This window comes from Camelus dromedarius, chromosome 31 (assembly GCF_036321535.1).
Source record: "Camelus dromedarius isolate mCamDro1 chromosome 31, mCamDro1.pat, whole genome shotgun sequence".
Lineage (NCBI taxonomy): Eukaryota > Metazoa > Chordata > Mammalia > Artiodactyla > Camelidae > Camelus > Camelus dromedarius.
Window position 1 is genome coordinate 3,351,956 of NC_087466.1, and position 18,205 is coordinate 3,370,160.

The 18,205-nt window shown below is 47.6% G+C and overlaps 1 protein-coding gene across 2 annotated transcripts in view; it reads right to left on the reverse strand.

Moving 5' to 3' along the window:
• SPECC1L (sperm antigen with calponin homology and coiled-coil domains 1 like) overlaps nt 1-12,957 on the reverse strand; it is a 112,620-nt gene extending 99,663 nt beyond the window's left edge. For both annotated transcript variants that reach the window (XM_031442310.2, XM_031442311.2), the window contains exon 1: nt 12,812-12,957. The gene's annotated coding sequence lies outside the window, so the exon portion shown is untranslated. The remainder of the gene's footprint in view (nt 1-12,811) is intronic.
• Nucleotides 12,958-18,205: the final 5,248 nt, after the last annotated feature.

Genomic DNA, 18,205 nt, shown 5'->3' on the forward strand with positions numbered 1-18,205 from the left:
GCCTGGGTGGAGAGCAGCACACCTCTTCCCAGAAGCTGGTCACTCTGCCCGGTCCAAGCAGCCCCCTCCAGCCGCCTGGAGGACAAGCACAGCTCGTGTCCCTTGAAGTCCAGCTCAGAGGACCACAACCGCACGGGCCTCCCCTGCTGTCAAATCCCCAGCCCGTGGTCTGTGACCCGAGCCCCTCTCGGTGCACCCTCGGTGGACAGCAGGGCGGATGCCCTCGGGCCCCACACAGTACAATGCTGCAGACAGGGCAGGGTGAGGGCCTAAAGGTATCATTTAAAAACTACATGGAGGATGGACCACACAGTGGACAGACAGACAAAATCAGACCTATGCTGTGAACCCCAAACCACTGCTGCTGGGACACGCGTGTCAGAAGTAAATCCCCAAAGCTCTCTCCAGACACCGATCACACAGTTCCCAGCCTATTACAAGACATCCTGCAACTGGGGTACAACTTCCACTCACTGTCAGGGCAGGATGAGGATGTAAGAGAAGGAAAGAGGAAAACACTGGTGAGCACTTCCTTCTGGGTTCCAAATGTCACGGCCCACACGTCCTTGTGAAAAGGCTGAGACTCACCATGTAACTCAGTTACCCTGACTCTGCCGTTGCCTATTTAGGGCCGTTGGTCTTCACCGCGTGAGAAATGAAGAGCAAGTTCAAGCACTAAACTCTCTACAGGTCAGATTTCAATATAACATAACCAATCCAGTATTAAGGAAGTAGAACACGGAAAATAAACGTTTCTTTCTAATGCTTCATTCTCACTTTTAAATAGTAGAATTCCAGAACAATATTACATGGTTAGCAAACTCTGAGCTTCACTGAGAAAGGTTCCTAGCAGCAGATAACTAAGAATAACGGATTCCCATACAAAGGGCACAGAAGCTCACCCTCAACTCAGCAGACGGGAATCTTCAAAACTATTTCCTGGATTCAAAACATTATCCCCCAAATTACCAAACCCTACCTCTAAGAATGTTGCCTAGCTAATCCAATTTACTGAAAAAATGAGTAATTTAACTGTTATCTTTAAAAACAACCATCCTTTCTAAGGACTTCAAAACACAAAATACATACTTCAAAAGAGAGAGCAGAGCAGCACTGCCCTGGGCTGCAGCACTCAACACACAGCATGTGGCCCCAAGGCAGACCTCTGCCCGGCAGCATGGTGCACTGCAGGCGTGCACTCCTGCACCCGCCATCTACTGGAAAGAACTGATTATTCAGGTAGAATTTGGGTTCAGACACCAGCTCCACCACTTACTGGATATGTGGCTCTGGGTACATTACCCATGTCCAGACCTCAGTCTGCGCATCTGTAGGGAAGACTCAGAGCTCCCACGTGGGCCTGCTCCAGGGACCGGTCAAAAAACACATGTGACCCCACAGGACAGCATTAGTCTCCTCCCCCATCACCACACCAGGAGGCAAATCCCCTTCATCCTAACCACTGGCCGCCTCCTTCCATCTCGCTGGGCACCAGCACAAAAGGAGCGCTCTCTCCCCATTACAATCCCCAGGGCTGCTCCGCTCCGGCCACCAGGCAACCGAAACCCCAGGGTCCCTTTCAGGAGTGCTGTCACCACACTGGGTCTAACTCAGGGGCCCTCCTTGGCCTCCCTCATTCAGTCAGTCACTAACCTAGACCTGCCCTTCTGCTGCAGGCGTCCAGCCCTCCCTCTCCTCATGGCTCCCTCGCCCAGCTTTCCTCGCCCCACAGGGCTTGCATCACATGTCCTGGACTGACACACATCCTCTGAACTTTTCTAGAGTCTTTCCATTCTTTCTAGCCTTCCACTCTTTTTTTTTTTTGAATTGCTGCTTTTTTAAGATGAAATCTTCAGTACTGTGGGGTTTTTTTTTTAAGATTCTTTATTTATTAAATTAGAATATAACAGAAAAATCTCTGGGAAATTCTCAAACACATGGAAACTAACATACTCCTAGATAATCCATGAGTCAAAGAAGAAATCAAAAGGGAAATCAGAATGTATTCTGAGCTGAATGAAAATGAAAACATGACATACCAAGATTTGTGGGATGTCCTTAAAGCAATACTTAAAAGAAAATTTATAACACCAAATACTTATATTAGAAAAGATAAAGGTCTGAAATCAATACCTTAACATCTACCTTAAGAAACAAGACTGAATCATTTAGCTGTACACCTAAAACTAACACTGCAAATCAACCACACTTCAACAAAAATTTAAATTTAAAAAAGAAACAAGAAAAAAAGCAAATGAAATTCAAAGCAAGCAGAAAAAAAGGAAACAATACAGATCTCAGCAAAAAAATTCAATGAAACAGAAAAGGGGGAAATAAAGATCAACGAAGCCAAAAGTCAGTTGGGAGTACCAATAAAATTGGTAAACACGAGGAAAACAAATACAGAAGAGCTGATTGGCTGCAACAGAGACCATGGGGCCTGCAAAGTCTAAACACTTACTATCTGGCCCTTAATAGAAAAAGCTTGTCAACCTCTGCTCAATGGTATGCCTTCCCCTCCCTCAGCTGACTTTCCTACAGAAACAAAAGTGACTACATTCCTCACCTCAGGAGGGCTCATTACTGCCTCTCCTTTGTTCAAGCCCCAGCTTCTCCTAAAAACTCAATCCCCCTTTTCCAAATCCTAACCGCTATCAGCAGTTTATGTGGAAGCAGGTAAGCAAATCATTCCTTGTTCCCATACAGATGAGGCCTTGGAGATGCTGTCCCTGCGTGTAAAGGGACGGCGCCTGACCCCCTATCCAACCCAACCGTTCCCCATGGGCTGGCAGGCTAGCAGCCAGGAAGGAGGGCAGGTACTGAGGAAAAGGCTCAGGGAAGCTGTGTGAGTCAAGTGTCAGGCCCCCATTTGCAATGTTATCATTCACGTATATTGCCAGTACAGGTGAAAGTTAAAAAGATACCAACTCGAAACAGCGTAATTCCAAAACAGAAACTGGGTGAAAAAAGCTAATGAGAGGCAGAAGGGAAACAGGAGAAAAACCTGTCCCACCAACAATGTAGCAACTCTTGCAAACTGTGGCAAATGGAAAAGGGAAAACCAGACACCAGCAAGAGAAGGTGCAGGTGCCCCTCCCCTAGGTGGAAGCAGCCTTGAGGGGAACCTCTGCTCATGGGATGTCCTGACCCCCCGCCTCAAACTGCCACATGACAGGAGGTAGCAAACCCCAGGGAGCACTACCATCCTTGTACATTTAAGAAGTAAGAAACCTCCAGGTTTTGGAACGCATCTCTGTGACTAGTCTCAGATAGGAAACCCTGACCTTTTCAAGACACGACGTCTTCATCTCCAGATTTTTTTTTCATCCTTACCGAGATATAATTGATAAATAAAGGTGTAAGACATTTAAAGTGTACATCGTGGTGACTGACATACACATACACTGTGAAAGGATTCCCACCATGCAGTTAATTAACACATCCATCATCTCACACATTTGTCTTCTCTGTGTGTGTGAATCATCTATTGAAAGTGGCAACCAACAGCAAGCAGATTTTGGAGGCGTGCAGGTGTCGTCAAAGGTCAGGATTTGATCTGACTGTGCACAAGCCCCAGTAAGAGGAAAGCTCTGAAAGACAGAATTTGGAACACATGGGAAGGGGGAGTTGTGGCTGACCATAAGCTTAACGCTGTCCCCACGACACAGCAGGGCTGCTTCAAGGGCAACAGTACATTCCTGAGCTGAAATACATCATCTGATTTACACTGTATGGATCCAGGGGACAGCAGTCCCCACGGTCCCCAGAGCTGTAGGGCAGTGTATACAGTTCTAGAAACAGACTGAGGAGGGAATCTAGTAACCAGCCTGTCTCCAGTCCAGGGGGCTCTGGAAACAACTCAAAGAAGTGAGACTCCACTCAGTAAGTGAAACAGCTGTTTTCAAATTTGAAAAGACTGGGAAGGCAGGGGTGGGACCAGCAAGCAAAAGTTATCAAGAGACAGGTTCCGAGGCAACTAAGAATCGCGTTGCCCCTACACCAACTGAGCGGCCTTCAGAACGGATGGGCCCCCATCACTCCCCAAAGGCATTCGAGTGGGGCCGGGAGGACGGTGGCATCACCAGACACCAGCGGCAGTGGGAGGTTCCTGCACAATGCTTCACGGTTAAAGGCTCCAGACAACAGTGGCCAAATGTCAACTGCTTTGAAAAGCATCATACTGCACTCAGCAGGGAGAATTCTCTGGGCTTACTCTCTCACTCGCCTGTTTCCTGATGGAATCTCTTTTTCAGTTCAGCCACCAGCACCCCTCCCATCACCAGAAATTTCCCAAGCTCACTCCTGCTGCAGCACAGCACACATATCTAAACTCCAGGCTCCTGTCAATCACATTTTTCTAAGTATGTAAACAGAAGACAAACTAGTAACTGCTATGCTATGCAAAAATCAAGCAGCTGTGTGAGAGCTAACAGGTCTTTTTCTTCCTGACCTCACTATGTTCTGAAACTTCACTTGCATAGATGCTCAGTGACTAAGAATCCTTTCTCAGAAGTCACTCTCTGATGTCAACACAGAACTCGTCACTGCTGACCACCCTCTGCCCACGTGCAGTACATACTCCATTGGCCAGACAAATACAGCACCAGTATAGCTTTTTCTCTACAATACTTTGCACAATCACATGCAACCCATGCAACTGGGAAGGAAATAGCATAAGAATCTGGGGTGGTTGTCCATGAGGATAATAAATCTCGAGTGAGAAAGTAAATACTGTGCTGGCCTTTCAGGAGAGTCTCACACTTACACAATAAATCCTCCCCTAAAGACTACCATCACAGTATACACGCATTGATTGTTCAAGTTTCATTTCCAATTTAAAAAAATCCCCAGAGAAATATTGGAAAAAATTATAAAATCCAAATTCATACTTTACTGTCACTTTATTTAAAATAGAGAAGGAATGAGGATATATTCCATATGTGAGAAAAATGAACCAAACACAATTATCATTAACTACAACCTAGAGACCATCCCATATTTAAAGCTCGCCTCTCAGTGGCTTCAGGGAGAAGAGGCACGAAATTAGGAAGAGAAGAGAGGAGACCCAGCTGAGCACTCAGGCAGGAAAGGGTGCAGAGGGAGGAGGCAAAGAGGACCTCGATAAGACAGGGCAGGCATTAAGTCACCCGCCACCCACTGTCCCATGACACCCCCACAGCCTTTGTCACTAGGTGCCCCCTCAATGCTTGCGCAGTTTTTCATGTGGTGCCAAATGTCAGTGCAGCTGTAACTGCCATTTACCTGGGAACCTGCCGGAGCAGCACAAAATCAATCCAGTCCTCTTCCCATGTGAAAGCCCTCCAAGCACGTCCACTACAAGAGAACAACGTCCTACCCGATCTTCCGTGCTCCAGGCTAACCAGCACCTCGTTCCTTCACCCAGACCACAAATTCACCGCAGGTGACAGGAAGCACGTGACAGCGAAAGGGACTTTCATGCACAGGACTTTCAGGCAGACACCTGGGCTCAAATCCAAGGCTGGCCACAGGTTAACTCTGTATTCTTAACCTCGCTTCCTTATGTACAAAATTAAGGAAAGTAACCGCTGTGCTAACTACCTCAAGATGTGTGTGAGAGGACGGACCTAGTGGAAGGCACACAGGGAGCGCGTGCCTCTCAACCAGGTGGCCGCGGTTGCTGACGAGAGCCCACAGCACTATCACCTGCACTCCATAAACCTTAGGAATTCAATTCATTTTATAAATAAAGTTTGGGAACCCAACCCCACTAAGCACATGTGTAGTGGCTGAGGGAGCGTCAGAAGCAAAGGCAGCAGAGGAGGGGATTAAGACCCCCGCCTGCACTGCTGGACAGCATCCCAGCCGGCACCTGTGTTCTGCACCAGACCTTCAGAACTATTACTATCACATAAACCTGCAAGCCGTGGGGGTTTTTTTATTTATTTATTTATTTATTTAAAGATAAGGAACATCAGCAACTGAACTGTCCCCCCCAAAATTTCTGCAAAACAATACTCATTAGAGTGACCTTCTGATTATTAGTAGATGACTGGTACTCCATCATGATGGAGCTGGTCTGGCTGAGCAAACCTCTGATCTGGATGGGTAACACCAGGTTGAGTAACTGTGTCTAAAGTGTGCATTTCTAAGAACGTTATTTCAAGGTCAAATATAAAAAAAAAACCAGTATCAGAACCGAAACGTTTAACTGCATTACCTCTGGGGCCAACACGGAGGGGTCGGTGCAGGCCCAGCAAGGCTGCATGTCAGTACAAACCTGCCTCCACGGGGAGGACATCATTATTGCCTCCAGGCCTAACCACTCTAGGTGACCCTGATTATTTTCCCTAATCATCAGCATGAATAATTTAAAGTCGGCTTTACTGGAAGGACAATCTCAATAACTCACAGGGCAATAAAATAAATACATGAAAGTTCAGGAAGAGAGCAAGACTCCTGACTGGGCCTGCACGTTCTGCCATGTCCCCCAAATACTCTTGGCTGCATCCACCAGAAACCTCCAATACACAAACCCTCTCTGGCTTTTGGTGAAGGGTGTCTTACTTGTCACCCGAGTAAGAGGATTTGGATACAATTTATAAATGTGCAAACTCCGTTGCCAAGGGCTTATACACTCACCAGTTCATCAGTTTATCTCCCAGAACGCACCCATCAACAAAGTGGGATTTCCTTTTTTATTTCATGAAAATGTTTCCACGTTTGCCTGCAAGTTTATTAATACTAATATTGACTTACAGTAAATTGTAACAACATTCGGGGCGATCTAGCCTTTGGGACTTCATAGCCACTACTCAGAGAGCTGCCACAGACTCAAAACTGCATGGGGAGACCCCAGGCTATGCTGTTGACTTCCTGACTTCCCACCCCCTCCCCTACTAGAAAGTGAACTCTAAGAGTGCCGGGGTTTTGTTTTGTTCACTGCTGCTGTCCCAGAGCCCGGAACAATGCCTGGTACATAACAGCCATTTAATCACTGTTGAATTGAATGAATGAGTAGTATATTTATACTATGGAATATTACTATGAAGCCATTAATCACAATGAGTCAGAATGACACCAGCTGATTCAATGGAATTTCCAGAAGCATTAAGTGAGGAAAACAAAAAGCAGAAATGTCAAAAAATATCCCATGTTTTATTTATTTATATTATTATTTTTTTAACGGAGGTACTGGGGATTGAATCCAAGACCTCGTGCATGCCAAACATGTGCTCTACCACTGAGCTATACCTACCCTCCAAAAATATCCCATGTTTTAAGAAGTATGCCCCCAAAACCCATACACTGATGAGGAAGTGGAGAACTTGGAACTTCACACACACTGCTGGTGGGAATGTAAAACGGAGCAGCTTTGGAAAACAGTTTGGTGGCTCTCAAAAAGTTTAACATAGTGATCATATGACCCAGTAATTCTGCTCCTTAGGATACACCTCAGAGAACTGAAAACATTTGTCCACACAAACATGTGTACATGAATGTCTGCAGCAGCCCTATTCATAACATAACAGCCAAAAATGGGAAAAAAGCAAAAGTCCCTCGACTGACGAATAGATAACAAAGCATGGACAGTTATTCAGCCAGAAAAGGAATGAAGTCCTAATAAATGCTACAACATGGATAATCCTTGAAAACACTACGCTAAATGAAGGAAGCCAGTCACAAAAGGCCACAGCTTGTGTGATTCTGTTTATATGAAACATCCAGAATAGGCAAATCTTGACACAGAGAGTAGATTAGTGACTGCCAGGGGCTGGGGATTGGAGAACGGGGAGTGACTGTTAACGGCACAAGGATTCCTTCTGAGGTGATGAAAAAATGTTCTAATTAGAGAGTGGTGCTCAATGCACATCTCTGTGGATATCCTAAAAACCACTGAAATTTGACTTCAAAAAGGGAAGGCTTTATGGTATACGAATTATACCTCAATGAAGCTGGTATTTTTTAAAACCACACGTTTGCAAATGAATACGTGAATTAAAACACGACTCATGTACTCAAATGAATACATGTTGTACCCCTGTCTTCAAATGAATACCTGAATGATGAAGACTGTCATGAAAGGCTGACATTCCCAGAGATGGGGGGGTGGAGACAAGAGGGAGATAAACACACCAACACACAAAAAATCCAAGGCTGGAGGCCTCGGTGGGGGGACTGGGCGAGGCTGAATGAGTAAGTGCACAATGAGGTGAACGTAAAGAATAAAAATGAGGGAACTAGGGGTGAAAACTCCAGCAGGCGATTTGGAACAGGGGAGAGAAAGTCCACCTGAGTAAGTGTAACCATGGAGTCTGCAGAAAACGCAGAGGCCAGAACAGGAAAAGAACAAGGACACGGGCAAAAGATTTAAGATCAGCCCAAGCCCACCAAGGCTTAAAAGAAAGTGTGCCCAGAGAAAAGTCACAGCTGCTGCTCAAGAACTCTCAGGCCTGGGGGGCAGAACAAACCGCAACCAGGAGACACTTCCAGCTTTGGGGGGGACTCCAGATACTGGCATCCCCTAAGTGGGAGGAAAAGGGCATCTCTTAGGAGAAAGTGTCCAGTTGTGACTGTTCTGGAAAAAAAGCAGCCCCGCCGGACTGCCTCGGGGATTCCCGGGGAAAGAGGCGTCCCCGGAAAACGGCTGGGCTGGGACTTTCCCCAAGAACGTGAGACAGGAGAGAGGAAGAAAGGGACGAGTTTAATCTCTAACAAGCATTTCTGGACAAACCTTAACGCTGCCATCAGCATCTCTGCGTGCCTCTCTCCCAAGCTTAACCGGACCCTCTTTTCTCTTTTGTGTGAACTCAGTTCTTTTGAACAGAAGTGTATTACGCGGCTTTTCTTTTTTTAGAGACAAAGTATCTTCCCCCTTTAACGGTTCTATTTGCCCTGGGTATATGCACAAAAGATAAACTTGAAGTTTAATACCTCAATCTCTTAAAACTTTACCATCCAAAAATATCAAATTAAAAAAAAAAAAAAAAAGGCCCTCACCCAAGGTGGAAGGTATACAAGGGGACAATGGAAGCAACAGGGACCAAAAGCACATTCCTTCTGGAGTTGAGATTAAAGACGCTGCCCGCCTGGCTTCTGGATGATAAAGCAGACATTAGATGCAGAGCCTAATGTCTCCTCCATTAAGAAATTAGACTTCAATCAGACACTCAATTAAATGGACTTTGCAAGTTAGTGCTCATGGCTGGGAAGTGTCCCCTGGCTGGCGAGGCCAAGTGAAAAGCTCCTTAAGGACAGGGACTAAATGGTCCACTCCCTCGGGAGCACAGCCGTGCCCAGCAGATGCAAGGCCTCCCATGTAGACACACACCCTACTCTGTACTGTGGTGTGACCAGATGCCGGAGAGAGCAGACAAGGCACAGGGAGCCAAATCCTAGCTGCATAGGGTGCCGGACAAGTGTGCAGGAGACAGGATAAAGGATGCCTTCCAGGAAAGGTAATATTTGAGCTGAGTTTGGAGGGTGCTCATAGAGTGAGGTGAGAGAACAGTATTCCAGCAGCAGAGGACAAGGAGATAGGGGAGAGTTCAAAGGACCAAGAGTCCCACAGAGCTCAATGAAGCACCTAAAAAGGGCTGGGGCAGGATGAGAGTGGAGGCCAGAGCCAGAGAGTGGAGGCCAGAGCCAGGGACTGGCAGATGTGACTGTGAAGACAGTGGGAGCCTTGAAGGATTTTAAATTGTGCAGGAGGAGGGGCGGTGACTACAAATAGATTAATATTTTAGAAAGACAGAGGCAGGAGCAAACCTCTGGATGTAACCAAACACTAAAAGAATTACAATGAAGATGTGGGGAAGTCAGGAAAAACACTTAACAGCTCTGCACTCCTCTCGTGGACAACCGTCCTTTACAGAGTTACCAAACTATGCTTTGAAAAGGGAGAACTCAAGAGGTGAGGGAGAGCAGTCAGTCCTCTCAACATCAAAATGAGTATCTGAAGAATTAGAGACTGCATTGTTTTTATTTCAAGACACTTTTAAAATGTATGTTTGATACATTTTGATATATTACAGTTTTGTAAGTACAAACAAAAAAAGATTTACAATAACTCTAAATCTAAATCTGCTATTAAGATTTTTTATATCTCAAAAAACTAAGACTTCACAGACGCAAAGATCATCTGTTACATTCACTTTGGAACAGACCACAGCCAGCCACTTCTCCCCCTTGGCATATCTGAAATGCAATCTGTAAACTTAATTTCTTGGTCATGTTGTTTCACAGCAAAAGGCCACAACACTAGATTTCCGACCTGACAGAGAATCCCCATGGGGTTCTCCACCTCAGCAGCTAGTCTATTCAACATTAACAATTCCAACCACCAGGAGGAATTTCCCTGCCTAGGTTTATTTTGTTGGCACAAGCACACACACACAAATATCCTGACATTTTGTATCTAGTAGGAAAGGATGATCAGAATAGAAATATCTTTAATAAGAAGCAAATTAACAGAGCTTTCTTAGTTGCCAACAGACTGTGACAAATCACCACAAAGTAAGCTCACATTTACTCTTAGAAAGTAATCTGTATTTTAATCTTCTTAGCAGCAAAAGCACCAGGAATTTTTTCCTGAACTCCCTTACAACGACAGCAAAACAATAGTTTCTAGGTTCTCTTTATTTCTAAAAACACCTTATTGTGAGAAGAAAACCAACCTTGTATCTGCCATTTACAATCCCATATACCACCACCTACTAGCACCATCATATAAAAGATGTTTTAATTTGAACACCAAGAAATTGACTTTTTTTTAGAAAGGGCAGTCCCTTCGTTGAATAAATTTACTTTTATGAAAAACTCCCTTATATTGTTCTTGTTTTCCTCAGTTTGCTAAGGCCCCCTCAACACTCCATTTCAGGGGCCTGGCCAAGAGTCTTGAGATTCGTTCTCAGCAGCTTTCTGACTCCACCTGTCTGGTCTTTGAGGAGGGACCACAGTGTCATGAAACTGGTGAGAAGACCCAGTTCTACCCCTGGCTGAAGAGGACTCTGCAGACAAGCATCCATTAAACATTAAAATTGGGAACTCAAGCTCCTTTCCATCTCCTCCCTTGACCTTTGCCCTTTAGAGATGGGGAAATGAAGGTCCAGAAAGGAAAACTGACTTGCCCAAAGCCATAAAGCCTAGAGAATTTCTCTAGCCTCCTCACATCGTCACTATTCCTCCACTGAGCCAGAAAGTTTGCGTAACAACTGTGTGCAAGTTAGGCATGTGACTTAAATATGTATATGGTTAGATGGCAAGTCTTAGGCATTACGAGAATCCAACCCTGAGAGTAATTCTGAACCAAAGCAATACTATCATCTGAGTCATGTACTGTGTCATATCAGTTATAAAGAGAAACTCTGTCTCAGAGAAATCTCATCTCAACAGGACACACTGCAGATAGACACCCTGCAAGCTCAAATTTAAAACAGATTTTGATACAAACCTCACCTTAACCACAACTGATATTATTACATTCTGCTCCCTATAACACTGACTTGGACACTCAGATATCTGGACTGCTGCCAAGCTGCACAGTGATAAAGCTTTTTCTCCAATTCAGTATTCACCTTCCTAGTGAATATGAATGTCAAGAAAATACCTGGAGTGTGCACAGCCAACTAAGAAGCATTCTCCAGCTATCTAAAGTTGCTGAGTGCTTGGTGTACATTAAATCAAAGGAAGAAAAGAGACATCCTTTAAAACAACAGAAGCATTGGATCAACTACTCTCCGTAGAAAAAAATCCTACCCAGGTCAATACCCTCCTTCTCCTTACACCGTATACCCTTCTGCATCGTTTCGGCTATTTTATAACCTACCCATATTATGCTGACGTCTGCTCCTACCTACCGAGCCCAAGGCTCTAATTTCATCTCAATATGCAGCCTCCGGTGTGACAGCAAACGCTGCTGGGTTCTGCAATATTTTTTAGTTGCAAATCCGTTGCAAATTCACGAAACATTATCAATGGCTGGAGATGTTCTTTTTTACAACATACACATTCCGCCCCCGTAATCAATACAGGACGGCGAGTTTACGCGAATTTTTCCTTGGCCTTCCAGTGCTTGCCGACAAACTACCAAGCGCATCCGCAAATCAAGATTCTCTGCGTTTGAATGATCACAGGAACTCTTATTCCGTTTTTTAAATAGGCCGAAACTAAGTAGAAACTGATTTCTTTTCCAGGCATCTCCAGCGGAGCTGCCCAGGAACGAACTCTGCTGTCTCAAACGTAACCACTGAAGCCATACAATGACCAGACTGCGGGAAATGCACATTTTCCTCGGCAGAACGCAGGATTATTCGTGGTCAACCTGATGCAATTCACCAGGTCTCCAGAAAAAAGGACACTCCGCCTGCTCCGGGCTGACCCGCGGCGGAGCGGGGCGCGGGTGGGGGCGCGGTCCGGCAGAAGCGGAGCCCGCGGGAGGCCTGGGTCCGCCGCCCGCCGCGTCCTGAGGCCGGAGCCGGGGACCCGGGACCGGGGACGGGGAACCAGGCACCGGGGCTGTGGGGCGGCTGCCCCGGCCTCTCCTGGGGCGCGAGGGGAGGGCCTGCGGGCTGGGGGCGCAGAATCAGCCGGGCCTCAAGCAGCCGGAGCGCCACGGGCCGGTGGGGAGCAGGGGGTCTGGGGTCGCGGCGGCCCGGGGGCCCGGGGGGACCGCGCAGGCGCAGGCGCGCGTCGCGCTGGGGGCCCGGGAGGGGACGGCGCAGGCGCGGGCCGCTGGGGTCTGCGGGGCCGCCTTGGCCTGGCCGCGCGGGCGGCGCTGAGGAGAGGGACGCGCCCGGCGCGCACGCTGAGGGTACCCGGCCCCGGCTCTTACCGCGCGGCGCTGCCTCACTCGCTCGCTGGCTCCGGACTGGGGCCGGGCGGCGAGCTCGCCCGGTGGCGCGGCCCGGATCCGTTGAGTCCGGCCTCAAGGCAGCAGCCAACCCCGCGGCGCCGTCCGCCCGGCCCGCCCAGCCTCCCTCGCGGCCCCCGCCCAGCCTCCCTCGCGGCCCCCGCCCTCGACCCGCCCCTTGCCCGTCCCACCCGACCGGGGAAGACTGCGCAGGCGCCGCAAGGCCCGGCCCACGCCCGCCGCCGCGCTGGCGCCTGCAGCACCCCCCACTCCGCTCTTGTCCCTCCCGGGCTTTGGATCGCGCAGGCGCTGTACTATCCTGCCGGCTACCCACACAGACACAAAACAAAGCTCGGGCAGCTAGTACGCATGCGTCAGGCTTCGCGCTGACGCTCCGAGTGGAGGATTCTCCGGCAGGCTACGTTGGGCGCGGCCGGGTGATGCGTTAGAGGGTCTTCGTCCCAAAGGTTTGGCTCAGTCCAAAGACCCAGCGTTCATCCAGTACGTACTACGGTGCCAAGGACCGTGCTGTGCATGAGCTGGACAGTGGTGAAAGCACACACAACTCCTGCCCGACCCGCGCTTCGCGTGCAGCAGGGAACACAGGCAATAAACAAGTGGGCAACCAGAAAAATGAGGCTTTCTTTGTCAAGGAAGTTCTATGAGGTCGCAATTATCTTACAGGTTTTTTTCCTTTTGATGGTTTGAGTTACATTAGTAGATTTTTATTACATCATCTTAGTTTCCTGGGAAAAAGACAACTTGGTCTTATATTTTTAGTACATTGCTGGACTATTTGCTAATCTATTATTTAGCATTTTTGCTTTTATGCCCACAAGTGATACTGGTTCATACTTTGTTTCTTGTACTGACCATGACTGGTTTAGGGTTAAGTTTATAATAAATTCACAATGAGTTGAGAAGACTTCCATCTTCTTCTTTATCTGGAAGATTATGTGTAAGATCAGAATTCTCTGTTCTTCCTAATGTGTGCTGAACTTGCCTATAATGCAGGCCTTGTGTTTTCCTTTGGATTTGTTTGTTGTGAGATTTTGGGAGGAGATGGGGTGCAGATTTTAAACTAAGCATAACATTTCTTTAGCAGTTCTAAGTCTAGACAGAATTTCTATTTCTTCCTGTGTCGTTTTTTCCTGAGTTTTATCTTTTCAGGAAAGTGTCTGTTTTGGTGACAGTTTCAAACTCGCTGGTATAAAGTTATTCATGTAATTCTGTGTTGGCTTTTGTTTTACTCTTCCTTGTTTTTTTTAATTTGTTTCCAAATACATTTCTAATATATTTACATATTTCAAAATTCAGAAAGCACCATCTCAGCCCTGTCTCCGTTGCTGTTGCTGTTCCCACCCTGCAACGAGAGATACTCAGTTTCTCAATACCCTTCTAAAAATGCTTTATAAATATAAACAAATATGCAAAGTAAACAGGTTGGTTCTTCTGCTTCTCTTTTTTTACACAAATGGTAGTCTACTATAAATGATCTGTACCTTTCTTTTTAAAACCAGAAGAGCCACGATGGTTTAATATTCTGGAGATAACCGTTCAACGTTGTCATAGGACTTAGGGCATGGTCTTTGTCACCAGACAGCCTGGGTTTGAATCCTGGCTCCATCACTTATTAGCTGTCTTTGCGGGCGCAGTTTTTTCATTTATAAAATGGGAGCTGTTATGGAGATTAAATGGGATAATACATGCAGAGGGCTTAGCACGAGGCCCAGCACCCAGCAAATGCCTCGTAACTGTAAGGGGCATGAATGGTGCATCTCTTTCGGCATTCACAGTTCAAACAGGATCATTTTGATCCTCACACCAGCCCTGTAAGAACTGCATGGAGGACAAAATTGAGGCTCAAGGAGGTGATGTCCTTGCCCAAGGCCACCCAGCTGGCATAAGGCAGAAACAGAACAGAACCCTGTGGCCCCTGGCACCTAGCATCACTGCACTGCTCCTGACCAGCCATGCATGCTGTTAAGAGATACTTTTTTATATTAAAGTGCACAAAATAAATACATGACTTGATGAAATATAAAAAAGTGAAGGTCAAAGGGGGAGGGTATAGCTCAGTGGTAGAATACCATGTGTGCTTAACATGCATGAGGTCCTGGGTTCAATCCCCAGTACCTCCATCAATACATAAATACATAAATAAGCTAATTACCACCCCCCAAAAAAAGAAAAACAAAAAATAAGTAAAGGTCAAGAAAAAGAATTTGAGCAGTTTTCCCAGGACCCCCTCCCCCACCAGCACCACATGCTCCCCAAAGGTAACCCCTACTCTGACATCTAACTCGGGGTGAGTATGACTCTTCTGAACTTTAAATAAGTGGAATTGTGCTGTGTTGGTTTCCTAGGGACGCTGTCACAGATTCCCACAACCTTGGTGGCTTAAAACAATGGAAACATGTTATCTCCCAGTTCTGGAGGCTGGAAGCCCAACATCTGGGTGTCAGCAGCTCTGAGCCTCCTTGGAAGGTTCTGGGGGAGAATCCATTCCTTGCATCTTCCACCTCCTGCCCCCTGCCTGCCTTTCCCGATGCTCCTTTGCTGGTGGCGGCATTGCTCCAACCTCTGCCTGGGTCCGTGGCCGTGTGTGTGTGTGTGTGTGTGTGTGTGTGTGTGTGTGTGTGTGTGTGTGTGTGTGTGTGTGTGTGTGTGTGTGTGAAATCTCCCTTTGATTCTTATATAAGGACACTCGTGATGGCATTTAGGGCCCACAAGATAATCCAGGATCATCCCCCATCTCATGATCCTTAATTTATCACATCAGCAAAGGCCCTTTTTCCAAACAGATAGCATTTATTGGTTCCAGGGAAGGACCTGATATCTTTGGGGGGAGGGGGCATTATTCAGCCTACCACAAGCCTGTGTCCTTTTGTGACTGCTCTCTTCCACCCAGCGTTAAGTCAGTGACCTTCATCCACCTTGTTGCATGTGTCTGTGGTGTGCAAGATGAGTATCATTTTGGTTGCTGTGTAGTATTGCACTGTATGAATTTACCATACTGTGCTTTATCCATTCTGTTGATGGATGTTTGGGTTGTCTCTAGTTGTGAGCTATTCATGGAAGAAAAACTGAGTTAAGCAAAAAAGATTCCTGGTGTCTCCAAGGGAAAGCTATGCATCCTTTGGAACACACCCTTCTAGGTGATCTGATTCTGATTCTGCGGGGGTCCTGGGCCATTTTTATCATAATTCTTTGAGCTCTTTCGCAACTCTGTAAATTGCAGAAAATTGATGGCAATGCAAATGATTCTTGCCTAAGGAAAACCCTCCCCCACAGTGGAAAAGTCAGTTTTGCCTCCAAGTTCATTTCACTATTTTTTTTTTTAATGGAGGCACTAGGGATTGAACCCAGGACCTCATGCATGCTAAGCACGCACCCATCCACTAAGCTATTTCCCTCCCTCCCCTCCTTTTCAATATTTCTGATGTATAAATGGGTCTGACCTTGGAGTTCTCCGTTAAACTGATGGCACTATCTTACCGGTTCCCTCATTTAATGAATGAGTTAAACATACTCTTTGATACATGTTTACTTTATATTTGTATAAGAGTCATGATTTTACCTTTTTAAAAAAATATTACCCTTTAGCATTAGGAATTAAGTTCCTATGAACATTCTCATCCGTAGTGAAGTACTTATAATGAGCCAAAACTACTAACCTAGATTTTCTGCCATTGAAATTCCAAAGCAAAAGAGCCATCTTCCACCAACCAGGAGGCTGCTGACATTTCCTGGGTAGCAACCAGGTCTGTGGAACTGGACCCTGTGCGGGATTGGGTGGGTGGGTAGGTGGAGGTGCAGATGGTTTCCACCAGGTCCCTAGCCTCTAAGAGCCTTCTCTGGCTGGGACGGCAGTGAATCAGGTAATATGGTGCTAAGGTGTCCTGGAGGAGTCAGCAGGGTTCTGGGAGGAGGTGCACGCCTTGCGGCTTTGGGACAGGGAAGTGACCTGCTGTGAGATCTTCTCTGGGAAGACTCGCCTCATGGCACCTGCGGGGTGGGGAGGGTGACCCTGCAGTTGGGAGACATGTTCACAGTCCAGTGCGGAGGCCTGGTGTGGCGCTGGGGTCAGAGGAGAGGACACATCTGAGGGCAGGGCACACAGAACGGTTGGGACTTCACCCCAGGCTGCGGCTGGGCCTCAGTGCTGGCATCTGGGCGGTCCTACCAGCCTCACCATGCCTTGTCCCCTCCTCCTCTATTCCCCGGAGACTGGAGGGACAGAATGAGCAGGAAATTTGGGCAGGTGCTAGCCAGGAGCAAGAGGGGACCTGGTGAGGTGCCCAGCCCTGGGGAGTGAGAAGCCAACTGCCTGCACAGGAGCCCCTCCCAGGGCCCAGCCTCCACCTGCCGGATTGGGATGCTGTGATCTCCGTGATCTCCATTGACAGGCTGAGAGCATCCCAGACTCAGAGGCTGACATCTCCCTTGCGTCAAGCCCTGCCAGCCAGCGGTGCTGGGCTCTTGTCACCACTGAGACAGGTGGGGCTCTGCAGCCTAGAATCCCCTTGAGCTCCGTGCCTCTGGTTCCCGCTGATCCACTCAGCTCACCCCAACGCACACCTCCACTCCTGACTGCCCCACTCGGGCCCAGCTGCTCCGTCTGCACCACAGCTGGAGGAGCCAAACAGGCAGGCTCCGCAAGCCAAGTTTTAATCGGAAAACAACTGTCCCCAGCAGTTAGCACATCATCAGCTCCGGGGGCCAAGACGTCAAGCTTGGGATTCTTGACATGCCTGTCTCAGAGCCAGGGCACTCAGAGCCCCGGGAAACACTCAGCTGTCAGCCAGGTGAAGACGTGTCTGCAGGCAGAGATGGGCTGTTCACTGTCCATAGCCACACTGCTCACCCTAGGCGGGATGTGTGCACCCAGTGGCCACGGCCTGAAGCCCGGGGGGAGCTCCTTGGGAGGCCCAGCTGACCTGCAGACAGTTTAGGGGAGACGCAGGAAGGGAATGGGACAGGTGTCCACCCTTCTAATGGCCCACAGAGATCAGTGAGCATCAGACTCTCTTCATTGTCAGAGAAACTGAGGCCAGCAAGAAGGGAATAGTGAGCTGGTACCTCCCATGTGCCAGCTCTGCGGGTCCCCAGACTGGAGCCCAAACTTCAGCCAGGACAGCTGTGTGACCGCCAGCATGGTGCTCAACCTCTCTGTGCCTCCAGTTCTTTCGTGAACAATGGCAATAACCCCCACTGGTCGGGATGCTGAGGGACTAAATAATAGGTTCTTACCCTATAAAGCGCCCCCTGCCCACCATGCTTCTCTGCACACAGCAATCATATGGCTAAGAAACAGGAACAAAGTATTTAAAGTCTGTGGACCTGGAGACTGAAAGTTTCCCAAGGGCAGGGCCT